This window comes from Notechis scutatus, chromosome 5, assembly GCF_049901735.1.
Source record: "Notechis scutatus isolate UNSWTSFEM ecotype Mainland chromosome 5, rNotScu1.2, whole genome shotgun sequence".
NCBI classification, from domain to species: Eukaryota; Metazoa; Chordata; class Lepidosauria; order Squamata; family Elapidae; genus Notechis; species Notechis scutatus.
In genome coordinates this window covers 84,400,054-84,420,406 of record NC_142013.1, presented here as the reverse complement: position 1 = coordinate 84,420,406, position 20,353 = coordinate 84,400,054, and the positions used below count along the sequence as shown (strand labels likewise).

The 20,353-nt window shown below is 40.4% G+C and overlaps 1 protein-coding gene across 8 annotated transcripts in view; it reads right to left on the bottom strand.

Moving 5' to 3' along the window:
• Positions 1-20,353, bottom strand: part of NCK2 (NCK adaptor protein 2) — a 79,649-nt gene that overhangs the window by 50,803 nt on the left and 8,493 nt on the right. The window contains exons 1-2 of one of the 8 annotated variants that reach the window (XM_087967203.1): positions 14,957-15,071; positions 8,552-8,714 (exon numbers count right to left, since the gene is read on the bottom strand). The exons of 6 other annotated variants lie outside the window; for them this stretch is intronic. The gene's annotated coding sequence lies outside the window, so the exon portion shown is untranslated. Of the gene's footprint in view, positions 1-8,551; positions 8,715-14,956; positions 15,072-20,353 lie in introns of those variants that run through there. One more of the 8 variants, XM_026666761.2, reaches the window with a different exon arrangement.

Below are 20,353 nucleotides of genomic sequence, written 5' to 3'. Positions count from 1 at the left end.
AGTTGATAAATATACTTCATCTCCCACTCGAAAAGGTGGTTGGAGAGAACAGTGGTTGTCTGCTTGTTTTTTATATTCCTCAGCCGCTTCCGCTAAGGCTTTCTTTGTATTGTCCCACCCTTTCTTTAATGTGTCCACCCATTCTATTAGGGACATGGAGGGTCTGGGTCCCCCCCAACCTTTTGTTCCCCCCCCCCCCCCCACCCCCCCCCCCCCGCCCCCCGCCCCCCCCCCCCCCCCCCCCCCCTTTCCCCTGAAAAACACCCCCCCCCCCCCACCCCCACCCCCTTTAAAAAAAAAAAAAGGAAAAACCTCCCCAACCCCCCAAAAAACCCCCCCCCCCCCAACCCCCCCCCCCCCCCCCCCATCTACCCCGGGCCCCGGGCCCCGGCGGAAGTTGTTCCCGCCCGGGGGTGCTCTAGGTAACTCAGGCATAGGAACAAACTCCATGCCAGTAGTTATTTGAAAAGGTGTCAACCCAGTACTACCATGTACAGCGTTATTATATGCCACTTTTGCGAATGGTAACAAGTCTGCCCAGTTTTCCTGTTGATAATTTACATCACATCTAATGTATTGTTCCACCATGGCATTCGTATGTTCTGAAGATCCGTTGGTAGCCGGATGGAAAGCAGAGCTAAGTCCCTGGGATGATCCAATGGACTTTAGGAACTCCCTCCAGAACTTAGCAGTGAACTGAACTTCCCGATCTGAAATTATTCGCCGTGGAACTCCATGAAGTCTGTAAATATGTTTCACAAAGTTTGGCCAGCTTTTTCACTGAAGGCAGTCCATTGCAAGCAGTGAAATGGGCTTGCTTAGAGAATAAGTTGATGATTTGGAAACCACTGTATTTCCATCACTGTTTGGAAGTTCAACGATAAAGTCCATTGCGATTTCCTTCCAAGGTTTTGTTGGTTCGGCTACAGGTTGGAGAAACCCAGGTGGCTTCCCTGGTCTGTTTTTCATGGTAGCACAAATTGAGCAGCTTCTTACATAGTTCTCTACATTGGTTTTCATCTTTGGCCAACAAAACTGTCTTCTCGCCAAATGGAGCGTTTTCAGAAATCCAAAATGACCCCCTAGCCGAAAGTCGTGACTCTGTTTTAACACTGTAGTCTCATGCTGGCAGGCACATATAATTTGCTTCCTTTCCAAGCCAACCCCTCCTGCAAAGTCAAATCCATGGTTTTCTTTAAACCACGCATTATTTTGACAATGCAGCTTTTAAATCTGTTGTCAACTTGTTTTCGGGGAGGTCAGAACAGTGCTTGGCTTGCGCCCTAGTACTTGGACTGCCAGCTGGGCTTCGGAGATCATGGCATTATTCACTATTTCCTCTCATCGGCTGTCAAATTGGGGTTTTCTGGACAAGGCATCAGCCAATAGGTTTTTTCCCCCTGGAATGTACAGTACTTTAAGTTGAAGTTAAAGTGTTTAGAGTATTGAGCCCAGCGAACTTGTTTAGGGGAAAGCTTTCAAGGAGTCTTCAAAGCCTCAAGGTTTTTGTGATCAGTCCAGGAAATGCCTCCAAGACAGTAGAGCCCATTGCACAGCAAAAGCCTTCTTCTCCCAAACTGTCCATCTACGTTCTGTGTCAGTCAACTTTCTGGACACATCAGCATAAGGCATCAGTTTGTTTTGAGAGTTCTTTTGAAGTAGCAAAGCCACTACAGCCATGTCATTAGCATTGACTTGGACTACAAAAGATTTATTTGGATCCAGATGTTGGAGGATAAGTTCCGCTGGAAAAGATGCTTTAAAGTTTCAAAGGATTTTTAACAGTCCATTGTCCAAGTGAAAGGTTGATTAGGTTTTGGTTTGGTCAGAGAAGGACTGGTTTTTAGTAACTCTGTTAAAGCAACTTCAGCAAACAAAGGGATGAATTATCTATAAAAAATGGTTGCTTACATGTCTTTGGGGGTTGCAATCTAGCAACGCCTTCACCTTTCCAGAGTCCATCTCAATCCTGATTTGACACCCCAGGTAGTCCAAAGACTCCTTATGGAATTCACATTTTGACAGCTTTGCGTATAGTTTGGCATCTAAAAGTTTTTTTCAATATTTGTCTGACTAGTTTGACATGCTCTTCCAGGGTCTCGCTAAATATAAGAATGTCATTCAGGTAAACAAGGACCCCCTTATACAAATGTTCACGTAGCACCTCATTGATCAGCTGCATAAATACAGTGAGGGGGCATTGGAGTCCGAAAGGCATGACTTGGAATGGGAAACTCAGGGCAGTTAAATGCAGTTTTCCACTCGTTTCCCTCTTTTATGCAGACTCAGTAGTAGGCTTCTCTCTGATCTAGCTTGGTAAATATTTTGCCTTTGAACAGGTGATTTTATAAAGTCCTTCATTACGTGTTTTGTATGCACACCCCATTCACCCCCCAGAAATCCACGCATAATCGGAGACACCCATCTTTCTTTTCTTTAAATAATACCGGGGCTGCCAACCTAGATTTTGCTGGTTCTATGAACCTTCTGGCTAAGTTGGCATCAATATATTTCCTCCACTCAGTCATTTCGGTAGGTGTCATGGACATTTTTAGTTTGGGCAGCTTTGCCCTAGGTTCTAATTCGATGGCAATCAGTGGCTTGAAAAGTGGGGATGATGTTGCATTCCTCCTCACTAAACACCTCGGCTAAGTTTCTATATTCTTTAGGAATCTGGAGTTTGCCTGGAGGAATGTGTGAAGTGGTAGCTGCTGTTTCTGGCTGTAGGCCCCATTAGTTGGCGGTCTTTTATCAGGAAGGACAGGGGGCAGCAGGCCAATGCCAATTATAATTTTCTAGTATCCATCTTCCCTTTAATGGTAGGGGCCCATTTGTCAAGCCAAGCAAATCCCAATATGACAGATTCTGACATTTTTGGAACTACTATAAATCTTATAAATTCACGATGCCTTCCCATTTCTAATCTAATCAGTTCTGTAATCTGGGTGGATGGGACTCCTCCAATTAATGTTCCATCTACCGGTTCAAACTTGATTGGGCATTTTAGGCCTTTAGTTTTTATCCCTAATTGCTCAACAATTGGAAGCCCAATTAAACATCTGGAACATCCTGTATCTATTTCTGCTTGTAATTCTCCAAATTCCCTCAGGCACCACCAACTTCAATTTAACTGTAAAAGCGGGGATGGCTGCACTCACCATTGGGTCTTCATCATTAGCCTCTCCGGGAAGGGTTTCTTTGCCAGAGGTTCCCTGCTCTCTCCCGTGGGGAGGGGAACCTCTACGACTTATCTGGAAAACTGACTGGTCTCTGGAGGCTTCAGTAGAGCCCTTCTGCCTCTGGTCACTGCAGCTGGACGCGGTTGCGAAACCAGTGCAGGTGCCAGACACTCGGAAGCTCAATGACCAGCTTGACCACAACAGAAGCACTTGATAACCCCTGCAGGTTGGGTAGGAACGGCCTTAGCAGGTTTAGTCAGAGGACATCAGGGCAATGTTCTCCTTGGAGGCCTCTCAGATGAAGGTTTGCAATGTGGGTGAATTTCTCTATCTAGAGCTATGAACATGGTACACCAGTTTTGTAGTCACTCTGGTACCCCTTGGACCACATAGGCTTTTCTGACTTCTTCATCAATGGCTTCCTTAAAATAGTGCAGAAGTATTCTGTCAGGCCAATATCCAAGATTTCCTGTGACCCATCTAAAGTCCCATACAAAGTCTTTTGTCTGTTTCATCACTTTTATTTTGTCTTCATTTTCACCTACTCTGTCGGGGTCTTCAAATCTAGCCCAGAACAGCTCACCAAATCCATCTGCATCATTTAGTTCAACAGCCCCCTCATTGTGTAGCTAAGCTGTCCAGTCAGAAGCGTCTCCCTCATTCATCCCATCTGAAATCTCTGAAACTAAGTCACAATCTATTTCATATTGTTCTCCATATTATGTGCCCAGACTCAGCTGAGGAAATAAGCAAGTTTTGCAGGCTTCCCATCAAATGTCGCTCTAAACCTTGGTGGTGCTGGTCTTGCTGGTGGAATTGCCATGGTGACTGGCGGTGGGGCAGGGACCTGCTGCTGCACTATGGTGGGTGGCAGGGCAGGGACCTGCTGGGGCACTGGGGTGGGCAGTAGGAGAAGGACCTGCCGGGGCACTGTGATGGGTGGCGGGTGGCAGCTGAGCTGGAATCTGCTGTGATGCTGCTGCCACAGCAGATAGGGGCTGGCTGCTAACCTGGTTGTCAAGTTGGAAAAGGGGAGGGCGACTGCAGCCTTCTGCTGGATCTGATCCCATTGCTGCGCCGGGATTATTGCGGCAAATTGGTCCCATAGTGGTCTCGAAGGTGGTGTCAATGGTGCTGGCATCCACTGGCATTGGACCCACCCATGACCAGGATAGAAGCCCCAGCCTGGGGGGAATACATTCCGCAGGGGGTAGCATAAAGGCTGGTTGACGAGGAGAGGGGCAATTGGAGGTTGCAGCATTCCAAATGCTGGCTGCATCTGCTATCTCCTCCTGCTACTTGCCCGTTATGCTGAGCTGATTCTCCAGTCATCTCTAGCTGAGTGTAAAGATACCGACGCCCTGTTGGTTCCACTGCCAGGTACTAGATCAGGAAAAGGGAATGTGGATTGCGTTAAAGCTCCATCTCATTTGGGGAGGTTGGGTCTGCAGGACATAACTTCCCACTTCAAGTAGCTCAAAACACTCTGGGAGTCCTGTCAATGATTGGCTTCGAGACGGAGGCAACAGGCTCCAGTCTCGGGAATTGTTGGATGCCGAAGTCCCCACATCTCTCCATTCTGATTCGTGGGCTGACTTCATTGGACTGGAGTAGAAAAGATGTTCAGGCGACTTTTCCTCCAGTCCCATTGGATCAGTCTGGCAACTTTTCCAGGAATTCGTTTCCTTGGGCTGAGTGCCTAGCCTTCATCTCTCCTCTGCAGCTTCAAGGGCTCACACCACATCTTCAGAAGAAGAATACTGGGTCTCAGTAAGTTCTCCGGTATCTGTTCCCACAGTTCCTTCTGTGATCTCCTCCTTCTCCTCCATCTTCGCTGAGTCTTTGTACCGCCCGAACTTTAGGTTGGTTCTGGGACTCAGCACCCTGGACAGCCCCCTTTCGGGGTGCTGGTAACTATTTAGAGATTCGGGTTAATGTCAGCGTTCCAGAAAAACTCAACTTCAATTAAAAACTCTGAGACAGGCATCTTCTCAAAGTTTTCTTTTATTAGAGTAGTATACTGGCACATCTGGGAAAACCCGAATCTGAGAGTTCTGGGTTTTCCCTTAGTAATTCAAAAGTCCAAAACCAACCCCTGCACCCATCAGCCCATCACATGGCCCAATCACCATCCACCCCAGCTAAAGACATCCCTTCAACCACTCCTCCTGCAGGTGCAGGAATAACATGACCTTGACCGAAGAGAAGAATGCTATTATGTCTAATTACCAATACTCTACAATTCCCCCCTCCTACTTTTCCAGGCACAGGAATGTGGCAGCGTGGAAGCTTCTGGTACTAAAATGGCTTCCAAAGCCAACAGGAGAAATATGACTTTTTGACTATATTTTTCTTTGTGGTATTTGAAATTTTTAATATAAGAGTCTTAGACAATAAATAAACTATTTATTTCTTTATTAAAGGAATACAAGATATGTATTTTTCCCAATAGGTACATCCACAAGGAAAATCTGTTAACAATTATAAGGAGCACCAATGTGTCTCATCTTTTCCCTTCTAGCTGTGTCTTTTTACTATCAACATAGGTATCGGTATAATCATTACAATTAAGCTATAATAGATTCTTAGCATCAATTAATGCACTAGGCTACTTTAGGATTGTATACATTTATTGTAGAAGGATACAGAAACAGGAGTACATGTTAATATTCTGATGGTATTTGGAAAATATGTACTCAATATGCTAAAATATTACCATATTCCCAAAACATAGTTATATTTGAAAAGAAACCTTTGGTGTGATAAAAGTTCGTAAAGGTCTCAAAATCTTTCAAAGCATATTCAAGAAGAAAAGAAGGCATGGGAGATGCAATCTGCTGATTATCACCTTTCATACCCATTACACAAACCTTCACTGTATGAAAGAACATTTCACAGCAAAATGACACCAATTGGGTATTCAAATGACAAGTCTTTTAGCATAATCCAAACAAAAGGGAATATAAGAATCATACACACAAAATGGCGATCATTCTCTTAAGGTACTGGAGATTCTCTAAAACAATCTTAGAAACTTGATACGACCTTGATAAGTTTAGTATTATGACCATAGAGAAATTATAGTATGCAAGCAAAAGCACAAATGTAAAGCTATCCAGGATTATGTATACGTATATCTGTAAATTGAGAGATTTCTTAAAAATCATTTCACCCTTTGGCTCAAAATAACAACTGCAGAAAACCTGCCTACATTGTGAAAAATAGCTAGGTACTGATCTGATAAAAAACAAAAGTGCTGGCATGCTCATCAAAATAAATTTAATGTGGGCGAGACAAATGTTTCACAGTAGGAACAGTATAGGAATACATGATCTATTCTCCAGTGCTTTAAGAGAATGATCACCATAATGGGCCATTATGCAAAGGGAATCAACAATAGCCTACCACTTATTTCATCCTAAAAATAAATTAAGCAAATACAAGTGAAAATTTGTAAGTAATATGCCATGTAATATTATTAAAAAGCCATCTTTCCCTTTCTCACTTCATTTTCAAATTCTAATCCTATTCAAAGTGTAGGTAAAATTATATTTTTCAATTTTTATTTTATGAAACATACAAAGGGATGTGCCAAAGGGATGGCACAACATTATAAATCCCTAAATATCTCAACTAAAAATCATTGCAGCATCTGTCTCATCTATCAATCAAAATATCTCTGAATAGAATTTGAGCACAAATCTAATCATGTCATTTTTGTTTTAAAATCTGAAACAGAGTCCTGCAGAATTAGATGTGGAAATCATACTAAAGTAAGGATTAATTTCATAAGCAGATCTAAATGACAACAGAACACAAATTCTCATCTTATCTCTTGCAAAAGGAATAGAACATACCTTTATATAGCATTCAACAAAAACAAGCCAATCTTACTTATTATTAGATTTTTATGTCACTTCAATCCAAAAGGACTGTAAGTGGCAATCAAACAATTCTGCAATAATATGAACACAATAGCCAATGTAAAACAATTTTCTCTACTTGCATATTCTGGCAGTTCCAAATCTTGGCTATTTGAGATAAAATATGTACCTTTTCATTTTGTAATTCTTTTTTATTTTAAAAGGATTTTAAAAAACCTAAATATACATCAAGGATTGAAACAAAACTTATTATTATTTATTTACAAGATAGAATGCAGAATATGGGACAGGACCCATATTTAGTGACAGTCCACTGACTGAAATCAATTACTTAAATTATTCTAACTAAAGCCCTACTGATTTTAATGATCCTAATATGCGAAACCAAAATCAGATCCATTCAAGATTAATGCAATGTATTTAAGAGTTTTTAGAACATCCAGTGTAATTCCTAGCATTCCTCATTCATTTGCATCCACTCAAAAATCCATGGAGCAGGGGAATTAGAATAGCCAGTATAATACATATATAAAATCACTTCTCAATAAAAAAGTATTGAGAATATATTCTACCAAATGTCAGATTAATATTTCTATTATTCTTGATATTATTTATGAATATGAAAAATATAATATCCCATTACTATTTTCTTTCACATTAAATACCAAGATGTTCCTTTTGCTTTAACTCCTTTCCCATAAAGGTCACACCCCACCACCAATTTTTATGAATGAAGCTAAGAAAATGTGTGCTCACAACCAAAATAATTGCATTTGTTTAGAAGGAAAAATTCAAAACTTCAAGGCATGGACTGCTGACAAAAGAAAAGTGTGACCACGGGCTTATTTCATTCACTCGATCTCTTTATTTATAACACAGCAATAAATGTAGATAGCAATCTGTAACTTTAGAAAATATCACAAATCCTATACTTTCCCTTCAACCTAACATCTGTTTTCCAGCATGATTATCCATTTAAAACTCAAACATTTATTCAATCTCTGCAGAGTAGGAGACATGCAAAGAAGCAAGAGAAAATGTAATTCGGTATCCATAGCAAACTCTCAAACCATGTGTCTTATTAATAAGGGTATTATGAGAAGTATGGGTGGGGTGCAATTGTATGGCTTTTATGTTGTGGATTTTCAATATTGTCAGCTGCCTGGAGTCATCCGTGTGTGACTTGGGTGACTATACAAATTTGTTTAATAAATAAGTAAATAAAAGAATATGATAGTTATTAGGGGAAAAATGTGACAATATGGAACTGATATTTTAAGTGATAAACTAGCGTTTCATAACAGCTACCAGTAGGTAACCTCATTTCAAACTGAAAGCAATGGGAAGTGGTAGCAGTAAATTTAATCAGGATCAATGCATAAATGATTAATGTAAGGGGCAGTCTATCACCAGCAATATTCATTTTATTGCTGAGGGAAATTGTGAAAGATCCATGGTAAGGAGATTAAAAGGGTAGTTGGTTCTCACCTGATACGACCTTTCTCTTTGGGTGGAGATAGCATTCAGGATTGGGTGATCAGTCTCTGCTTGCTGATTGGACTGAGTCTGTCAAATCTTTGAGGACATTCCCTCAGTTGCTAGGAACCTCCCAGAAATTGGCTAAGGAATATTGACAAACAGACGTGTTCTCCTATAACAATAACATACACCATTACATTCAGAATGGATCAGAAAAGGGTGGGACTGAATGCTATCTCCACCCAAAGAGAAAGGTCGTATCAGATGGGAACCAATGACCCTTCTCCATTGTGGTGGAAACAGCATTCTCCATAGAGCTGCTTCGAGCATCCAGAGTGGGAGGTGCTCCAGTTTCTGCACTCACAGGCTGAGCTTTAATTGAGGAACGCTCCTCCTCCTCCACGTGATTCCTCCGTAGCGTTCCCCAGTTTTAGCTCAGCCTCGTGCGAGACAGGCAGTTTCTATCAAAGCTCCTTGGCCGACTCAGGATCTAGGAATTTAAATTCAGGTTTGATCTCTCCTTTTATTTCTTAGCCCCTGCGCAGGATTGGGAGGGTTGACATCTAATTTATCTGGGGCATCGGAAGGGATGACCCCCAGCCCCTCGAAAGGGCCTCTTGTTCAATGGGTGATTTCTACCTGTCCTGTCCTGGGGTTGATCCTGCCTGCGGACGAAAGGCCTCTGGGGCCTAGAAAACCCCCCTCCTGCTTCAGGAGTCCTATAATAGGAACGTCTGAGATAGGGAGTTGATCTTAAATCACCCCTCTTCTGGACCTGGACGGCAAGACCTTCCCTTTGTTCTTGGACCCCACTAGTACTTTGTCCAGAGCCAAATAATTTATCCCCTTTAAAGGGAGCAGTGGCCAACCTCCACTTATGTTTCATATCAGCTTGCCATTGTCTTAGCCAGAGCAGGCAGCAAGAGGTCACAGGCCTCCCTATTGCTCTAGATGCAAATCTGGCCACACTGAGGGTGGCATCAGCTGAAAATTCCACTGCTGCTAATAGCTTGTTCACATGTTGGTGTGATCTCACATCATCCAGTGGAATTCTCTCTTGCAGCTCCTGGAGCCAGATAAGAGAGGCCCTTTGAAAAGGGATGCGGCTGTAGAGGCCCTCACTGCCCATGTTGCTGACAGGTGTGTTCTCTGCAACGTCTGTTCAGCCCTCTTGTCCTCTGCTTTCATTGAGTCCTCAGGCTCCCCAGGGATGTCGGTGTTGGCTTTCAGGGCCGCAACTGGGGTGTCAACAGTGGGCACTTCCAGGGCCTTGGAGAGGTCACCTCCCACGTTGAACAGCTTCTTGTCCAGGGAGGAAGGGCTTGGACCCAAGGGATGACCACTGCCATTGGATGACCGTGGTGAACATCCTTGGTGCAGGGATGACATCTGCTGTTACTTGTTTTTCCCCCCCAGAAAATAGTGGGTCATTGGGGTCTTCAGAAGGGTCAGTAGGCTCCTGTGGTTCAGGAACCAAGCCCCGTCCTGTGCTTTTTTAGCCTTGAAGAGAAGCTACCTGAAGATGGCTGGTTGGAACAGGCTGGCATAGAGACTTGTTCAGCCTCATTGAGGCCTTCATCATCAGAGTAATCTCTTTCCATCTTTGCCCACTGTCAGATTGGATGGAGTGTGTCATGCCCCTGGTGGAGACTGACTCTGAGGAAGAGGAGGAACAGCCAATAGGGAGTGGAAGTGTAGCTCCAGAGGTGGTGGAGGAGGCTGGGGAAGGGCAGAGGCCGATTGAGCAGTCAGAGGAGGACCCAGGCCCATCCCCTATCCATCCTAGGGCACACAGGGAGGAGAGGATCAGGGTAAAACGTGGTCTATTCAGGAGAGGGCCATGATCCTCTTCATGGGTTGCAGGTGTGAGATCTGCATAAAAGGTTGGACCTGCGTGCTAACAGACGCTGGAGACAAATTAGTGCTTTATTCCTAAAGGTTTATCTTGGTTGGCGTTCTTCCAACGGACTGTACCTGGTTATCTCCCTGAAGTTGGCAATTATCTATCCTGTTCTGTCGTGGAACTTTATTCAGTGCGTTTTGTTTTTGTTTTTTGCTTCGTTATCAGCTCTTTGAATGTGAACTGTGTTTCTTGCCTTTGAAATGTTATTTTGAAAATAGTTTACTCCTCCATTGTGAACAATTAAACAGTGAAGCTAAGTTGAAGGCATTAAAGGACTTTTTGTTATGCTTTGGGTTTTGTTATGTTTCTGATATACTCTGGGTCATCACAGAGTGGGAGCTTTCACCAGGGGCATAGAACCCTGATTCTGAATGTAGGGAGAGATCATCCTCATGATGAGACCTGTGTCTCCTACTACGCCTGGATAAAGGGGCGGGAGCCTCTGAACACTTAGTCTGTTTTAAAACAGCTGACACCCCTTGCCTTACTGCCTCATTTAAAACAGCCTGCATGTTAAGTTGGAATTCAGGCTCTTGCCCCGACTGGGTCTAATGCCAGCTGACATGGGAGAAAATGTGGCTTCTGGAGCCATTCTGGGTCTCTGACCTATAACTGTCAGTTGCTGGGCAGACTGAGAAAAAAATTATAATCTCTGAAGCCTCAATAGACTCCTGTTGCTCTTCAGCTCCCCCTGTGGCCATTTCTGTTACTGCACTCTTGTCAGTTTGCAGTTGCCTATCTCCTCTTAATAACGGTTGCTCCTCATTTATGCAGGAAACTATACTGGGCGCCATTTTTTCTGAAGTTTGGGCCGCTTCTTTTCCTCGAGCCCACAACTTGTCAAGAACCTTGTCTCTATGGCGCTCATCCCGCTCAGCTGCCTTGGAGCACCAAGATTAATAATGTGGCATTTAAACTGCTCTGCATAACTACATTAAGTTAACTGTAAAATGGTAGCAAGTGTTCAGTTTGAAGTTTTAAGTCACCATAGGGTAGTGGTTAAAGTGTTAGAATAGGACTAGAGGGTTTTTTTTAATCCATGGAAGCTCCCTGGGTGACTTTCCACCCATCACTTTCTCTCTCAGTCTAAACTATCTCACAGGGTTCTGTCTTGGTGAAGCAATTTATAAGGTTTATTGGGTGCATGTATGAAAGGCAGAATGAAAACCCTGTTAACAGTGATGGTGAACCTTTTGAGCCCCAAGTGCCCAAGCACACACACATACCCAAAATGCAAGGTGCACCCCAACACATGGCCCCTGTGCATGCACGTGGGGCCCCGTGGCGCCCCGCACTCCGCCCATCATGCAGGTGCCCCATGCATGCGCAGCAGAGACCCAAAGGCCAGCTGGCCAGCAGGAAGCACGCATGCATGCGTGGTTAAGCTGAGTTGGGGCAACGCACATATGCCCACAGAGAGGGCTCTGCGTGCCACCTGTGGAACAATAAATGGCCCTATAAACAAACAGTATATTCATTTGTTACATGAAAATAGTATGTAAATCATCCAAAGCCAACTTCAGTTGATAATCTCTATAAATAAATACAGTAACATCGTTTAAAAATATGTTAAAAAGCTAATATACTAAAACATACATTTTATTTGTTGCTGTTTTATTATAGTTTTGATTATTTCATGCAATTACATATTATTTAAATCATATCTATTCAAAGTGATTTCATAAATAAAATACAGAAATAAATGTTTACCAAGTGGAGAAATCTCTATGCCTGATATACCAGCTAAGAAATTTTTATGCTAAGGCCTTTTTGTCTTTTTGTTGTACATAATTTGTAGTTGTGTTGTTTTTTTAAAGGTAAAATTAATAAAGTTTTTTCTAAAAAAAAAAAAAGAAATTTTTATTTGAACTTCTAATTTACAAGATAGGTAAGTATTCCTTGATAGTTTTCTACATGACACAAATCAGTTAAATGACAATCAAATTACAATCAAATGGAAATCCTTTCTACTAAAGATTATTTTAAAAGAAACTAGTAATTAATGCATACATTTGACAGTATCTAAACAAAAGGAAACAGGACTATAAAGAGATTGACTACAAATAGTCCTTACTTAACAATAATTGGGACTGTTGCTAAGCAACAAGGTTGTAAAGCATACTGCCATGTGATAATGCCGACTTACAACGGCAGCTGTGGCAATTCCAGTTGCTGTTTTGTGAATCCTGTGCAGTCGCAAACTCCAGAAGTCACATGATAAAATCTTACTGCACTTCTGTAAACAGATGTAATTCTACTCTCCTGATATACTTAATACAGTATATACAACTTTTTCTTCAGCTTTAATCAAAATGAACTTTTGACGTTGTTTTTGTGGAACTAGGTTGCATATCAATAGTCCTCCTGACAGCTTCCCCATTTGGCTTTGCTTTTTGGAAACTGGCAATAAAGGTTGCAAATGGTGCTCATGTGACCAGGAATGGTGAGATGGTTCAACTATGAGGAATGGTCATTAAGTCCCCTCATTCAGCACTATCAACGCTTCAAAAATTCACTGAACGCGTGGTTGTTCAATGAGGACTATGCAATCTTTACAGGATCACATTCAAATGTGTCTTGTGTTGATCAGTAAAGAACCTTCGTATAGTAAATGCAGAAATTATTTTTTAAACTTAATTTTAATTATTAAGTTGGTTCTTATACTTATCCAGGCCAAGTGACCCATAATTTTTAGTATTTTATATAATCTTAGGGCTGAAACAATTGTTTCAGAATGTGTAACTGTATAAAATACATTAGGTGTAGTACTACAATTGTGACATATGCTGTTAAAAACAGAACTGATATATTCCCTTTTATAGAGCAGAAACAGTGAATTATTTCAAACAGCTTTCTAGTAAATGATGTAAGGATAACCAAAGTAGAATGATTGTTTAATTGCTGCTTGTTACATCTATTTCAATCTATATAATGACGGAGATATGTACCCTACAAATCAGTGTTTTGCTAAAAAATCATTGGGTTTTGTTTACAGTATTAACATAAATGTTAATTCCTAAGAAAATGTAATTCCCTAGGACTATTTTCAGCACTATTGTATATGCAGAATGACTAGATCTAAGAATTATTAATATGCAATTTAGTTCCCGAAGAACAAAGCCAAAGTTTATTTTGATTAATGCTGAAGGAAGTTACATATATTAAGCATACCAAGAGAGTAGAATTACATGTTTACAAAAGTGCAATAAGATTTTATCCTATAAAAGTTGCTTTTTAATAGAATAAACTTCTTCCACATGTATGCTAGTATTTCTCAACCTTGACAGCTTGACGATGTGTGGACTTCAACCCCTAGAATTCCCCAGCCAGGTATACTGCCTAGGGAATTCTGGGAGTTGAAGTCTACATAACTGAAAGTTGCCAAGATTGAGAAACACTCATGTAACCTGTTTAGCTTTTAATATATGTTATACTATACTTGCAAATAAGAACTGATTCCACAATTAGTCTTAAATTTTTTTTAAAAAATGTTATTTATTATACTTTAAGTGTCCTTGTGGTAGAAAACAGTGATTGTAACCATCTGTTGATTTCTTATATTTTCTTTTGCTTTGTCTTCATATTCATCAAGAAAAATCATAATCACATTTCAACCAAAGCATAGGTATAATAAATCCATTGCTATTAGCTACCTGAAAATGTACCATTTCACAAAATAACCGCTGTATAACTTGACCCATTTCACACACTAATGAACAATGTCAATAGAATAAGTTTTAGAAATCTATATGATAAAAAACAAACCAAAATAATTAACCCTATTTCCTTTCTACATCAAACATAAAGATAAATACAGGAAAACACATAAAAATCTTAGTGTAAAGTGGAGTGAATGAGAGATGCATATAAACCAGATTTGAGAAAGGAAAAGAGAAAAGGGTTGAGGATGAGGTGGCGAGAAAACCTGATTAAATCTTACAAAAAAGATCTGAAAGCAGCCCTCCCAAGCAACTGCTAATCTGTAAGGCCCTCTCAGTGGTCCTTTCCATCACTTGCCCAGCCTTTAGTTTTCAAATGCTTTTTGTACTCTGCTCCCCGAAATTCACAAGTAATTAAGAAGGATTCCTTCAAAAGGTAAAATTGGAGAGTGAGGGAAAAGAATGAGGGAGAGATCTTCCAGGGGAAATTTATATTACATTGAAAGGTGATATTTAACCTGTACTTAAGTTCATAAAACAAATGTAGTTTCTAAAGTACAGGTGCTTTTTGGAAAAAAATAAAGCAAAGTTGCACAACTGTTGACAAAAGTAGAAAAAGAAATATCCTTTGCAATTTTCAACATTATTTCAGATGAAAATTAAATAATATAACAAGCCTTCTGTTCATTCCAGTAAAGTTAGAACTTTTGTTCCTATATAATACATTATCCTATCTAATAACCAGGTTTGGACCACTGCAGCAAAAATAAACATACACACAAATTTTTTTTTTTAAAAAAAAATCAAAACAATGCATTTATTTAGGTGAAATTACAGTCCTTGTTTGCCTACCTAAAAATGGAAAAGGCAGGAAAATCAAGTCACAGCAACTGTAATCCACTTCAGTTTACTAGAACCAGAACCTCTGTTCATTTTCAAATAGCACTGATAGTGATGATGTTGGCTTCTATCCTAAAATTACGGAAAAAATCAGGTTGGAATAGTTATAAATTTACTAACAAACAGCAATAAGTATAGACATCATACCTACTCTTCTCTTCAGAGTTTATGGAAATATGGTAGTTCTTCCTTTATAAAAATGATCTCATATAGCACATGACATTTATTAGTAAAACTCAACAGGACAAAAACTTCCAATTGTTCCATAGGATTTACCCATTTTCTATTTCTACTACCAGCCCTCAGCTTCTATTTTCTTAGAAAATATGCCAATTTTGAGAACCCACAGGAACTAGCAAGATAAATCACCTCCTTTCTTCCTGTCTCTGGGAAGTTCCGAAAATTCCTATCCTCACATAACATGGTTACTTTCTCAACTATTCTGAAAAGGTTCAGTCTGCAATAATGGAAATTCCCTCAATATAGCAATCATATGTTACCTCTGCAGCAGTTTAAGTAAACTCAGTCACTTTTCTCAGCATACTTTATTATTTATTTAATTTATATTGCCGCCTATTAGCCCATGGCGACTCAAAGCAGCCTACACAATGTAAAACCATATTTAAAACAAAAAATAAAAATAAACAACAATAAAAACAAAAAGAATCAAATAAATTAATAAAGTACAACAGAACAAAATCTGGGGGGGGGGGGGAATAAAAATCACCCAACTCCCACCCCGATGACAGCAGATCACACTAGCCATTTGAGGGGCCCCATCCTGCTCTGGGTTCCCCAGGCCCGCTGGCAAAACCAGGTTTTCAGTGCCTTCCAAAAGAGTGCTAAAGTGGGGGCCATTCTAATCTCTGGGGGAATGATATTCCAGAGAGGAAGCCACCACGGAGAAGGCCCTTCTTCTGGGTCCCACCAGGTGTATCTCCCTCAGGGATTGGACCCGCAACATTCTCTGCCTTCCCGCTCTATTGGGTTGGATAGATGTGACCAGCAAGAAACGTTCCTTCAATTAACCCGGTCCCAAGCCATGAAGGGCTTTAAAGGTGACAACCAGCTCCCTGAATTGCACCCGGAAGCAAATCGGCAACCAATGGAGCTCCTACAGGAGAGGTGACACATACGCATACCAGGGTCTGCACAAAACCATGCAGACTGCTGCATTTTGCATCAACTGGAGCTTCCGGATGCTCTTCAAGGGTAGCCCCATGTAGAGCGCATTGCAATAATCAAGACAGAAAGTGACTAGGACAGGAGTGACTGTGAGTAGGGACCGCTGGTCCAGGAAACTGCATAACTGGTACACATTGGAAACTGCATAACTGGTGCACATAACTCACATTTTGTTCATTTTGCAATTATGGTCATTGACAAAAAGAAAAAAGACAAATTAACCAACCTGTAATAAAACTGAATCATCATAACATTTATATTATTAAAAAAGGATTTTGCAAAAAGTAGTAAACCATAACTTAGCCATATTTAGGAAAACAAAATCACACCAGTTGATTTGATTTACAGTAATTAGAATGAGTGGGTGGCCTGGTCACCTAACTAGATACGTTTATTTAGATTAACTTGATTTGTTAAGGCCATCAAACGCCATTCTAGGTGGATTACGGTATGTCCAATACATAATTAAACATGATTGCCTGAACTCAAAACGAAACTCCCCATACAAGAAAGACCAAAAAGGGTTCCACAGATATCTTAATCCCAATCCTTGGAATAGAATCAGATGTTAAGCCTCTTCTGGAACTGGAGAATGGGAGACATATATCTCCAGGGGGATGCTGTTGCAGAAAATAAAGACTGCAATAGAGAAGGCATGCTTCTGCTGTCCCATAAAATGACAACATTCAACTGATGGCTCCTGGAGCATGCATACTTTGCCTGAATACAATTGATAGCAGAAGCAACTGGAGATATGCTCCACCATATAGTTACTCATTCTAACTGGGCAGCAATAAGGGCAATAAAACAAAACACAAGTAGGTTTCAATAACTCCTTCACCTTTTGTTTGAATGAAATCAAAATTCTTCCCTTCAAGCGGTTATTGGAAGGGTATTAAATTTTGCCAGAGTTAGAACTCTTTTGAATTTGGGGACCATAAATTTGGTTTAAATGTCTTGCTGGCTTGAAAAAAGGGAGAGCAACTAGGTAGGGCAGCTGGATCTAATTGGCTTTCCAGAACCATGGCACACTAATTAAGGATTGCCATGCACCTCATCTCCCATTATCAGAAGGACATCAGGTGAAAAATATCTTACTCCAAAATTAAACAAAATCAGTTAAAATCAGAAGAATCAAGTCCACCGGTAAAAATATCCTGAGCCAATATGAGAAAACACACATCCAAATGAGAATCTCAGTTTTAATCACAATTGCCTTGTGCTCCCCACCACCATCACCACCCAAAAAAACCCATATAGGGAACACTTAACAGAACTTCCAAAAAAGGTGAAGGAACTATATGGTTCCATTGGGGGACTATACAAGTAGTTTCTGGATTCTGCATTTTAGAATAATATAAAGATTGCAGGACTGTTAAAGCTAAATATCTGAATGTGTTTATAATCTTAAGCATGATTTAGTCCTATTAATAGTTACCTCATTATATATTTCAGCATTCTTTTTTCAATTCACCATCAAAGCTAATTATACAGGTTAGATATCAAGATGTTTTGATTGCTTCCTTTAGGGATAAAGTTCAATATTATTAAAACTAGAAAGCAAAGAAATTTCCTTTTAAGATTCCAACCCTAAGAAGCTAATAACCCCTTTCCATTTCCAACCCTAAGAAGCTAATAACTCAACGCTGCTGTATCTACTCATCTCCTGCAGTAGTATTAAACCAAAACAGTAAAAAAAAAAATCATAGTTAGCTTGAAGGAGAAATATTATTTCAGTTATTTGTGCAACTCAATCTTGCAGCTAAAATTATTTTTAACACTTCAACCACATAATAAAGAATATGAAAAACTGTTTGGAACTATATGGAAGACAGGTTTATAGAGTGACCATCACATATAGAGTTTCAGAAACACAAAATACTTTAGAAGGATACTGTGCACTTTAGACAGAAAGATGTGTAAATGTTGGAACAGTTATCGCAAACTGGCCCTAAAGTCTTCTCATCTCCATTGCATTTCCAAAATCCACACAACAAATGAAGCCCTTAAACATATTTAAGCCTGTGTTTATTAAGAATGAGCATTTTCCCTATCTTATTAAAACTATTTAGGAATAACGCTAAACTATAGCTGTATAATGCATATTTCCTCATTACAAAAGTCAAAAAAGTTATCTTGCGCTGATGTCTAGAGTAGGTTATAATGTCATAATCTGAACAAAATAAGTAATTCAGGCTTTACACTAATAAAAGAGCTGGTCACCTATGTTTTTGCCACCTATCCATAAAATCTTGAGAAGACCCCTGCTAAATCAAGCCAAGAGACCATCTAATCCAGCATTTTTGTCACCCAGCAGCCACACAGGGGCATTCAGGACATTAGGTATTTAAAATTTGCAGCTTACTAGAGGACTACTACTAAGATCTTTACCTACCAATGAATTTGTCCAAACCCCTTTTAAAATAAACACTCTGGTAACTAGATGGACACATCCATTTAATTTATTCCAAGCAGAGAGTCCTTGACTTTTCACTAGTTAACTATCATACAGAGTTACAACAATCTTGGAAAAGGTGCATTATGGCCTGTAAAGCTCTTGTGGCCATTACAAAATATTGCACACATGTGCGCATGAACACGCACACACAATTACATGATTGCATTTTGGGCACTTGGCCATCAGCTTATATTTACAATTATTTGTCGTGTCCTATGGTCACTTGACTGTGATTTGCAGTGTCTTTGCCCATTTCCCGCTGATTTGGGAGAATGAATGCAGACTGATGGCTGTGTATTTTGCTTAATATTTACATGTTTTAGACCTACATGATACGCTTAATGACCACTGTAAAAATTGGGTCCAGCCATGTAGGTGCCTCAACTTACAATAATCAAAACTTACACCAAAATTCTGATCCCAATTGCAGTCATAAATTAAGGACTACCTGTAGACAGAAGCATCACTTCTTTCAAGATTTTGTGTTTATTTGTTTGCTTTCTGGTCTAGACTATTCTCCGGAAAATACCAGTATTCTCACATCCATAATAACTATTTTAAAAATCCTGTTAAGCTTCTCAGCACAGGAAAAATTGGCTAAAAACTGCCTCTTAGTGAGAGACCATCCATTTTAAAGTTACTTAACCTGGAAGTCAATATCATATTGGATGCAGCAATGGAATAATGAGACTGAGGAGCTTATTCTGGCTGCCTAAGAAGTCTTAAGAACAAATGCATATAAAGCCAGGATTGAGAAGAGAGCAACAGACAGTAAATGTTGTTTCTGCAAAAAAGCTGAATAAACGGTGGACCACCTAGTTAGCTGCTGCAAGAGGATTGCACAAACTGATTACAAAGATCGGCATGACAAAGTAGCAACAACAGAACACTGGAATTTCTGCAAGAAATACTATTTGCTTGTAAGTAAGAACTGGTGGGACCACAAAACAGACAAAGTCATAGCAAATGAAGAAGCTAAAGTGCTCTGGACCTTTGAATTTGAACAGACAAGCAACTGCCACACAACAATCAGACTTAACAATTGTTGATAAGACAGACAAAAATGTCTTGATAGTGGATGTGGCAATACCTGGACACAGGAGAATAGAAAAGTTCTGCAAACAGCAGTAGAACCTTGGCAAAAGAAAGCAAAAATAATAGTTTCCCCGAAAATACGACCTATCCTGAAAGAAAGTCCTAGCTTGATTTTTACACATGTGTCCAATATAATCCCTACCACCCCTCAAAAAATAAGTCCTAATTAAGATCCTGCCCACTCCAGGGTGCATGGATAAAATTAAAAGCTAGGGTGGGGGTGGAGGGGGATAGAGCTGCCCTACTACTTACCTTTGGACAGTTGTAGCCAGGTTCCCACACCCTGACACCTGCCTTGCTAGCCCATTTCTTCTGCAGCCGGCAAGGCTGGCAAGGCTTTCCTGAATCCTGGATTGATCCGGAGCTCTGTTATTGGCTGAAGAGGCCTTCAGCCTTTCCGGCTGCAGAAGTAGTTCCTGAAGGCCTCTGACAGCCAAAAGGAGGCCGGACGCGATATGCACAAGTGAGGTTAGTCAGTGGATGACATCCCCTGAAAATAAGACCTGGTGCCTTTTTTGTTGGCAAAAAATATATAAGACAGGGTCGTATTTTGGGGGAAACATGGTATCAATAGTAATAGACGGGCAGGTACAATCCCCAAACATCTGAAG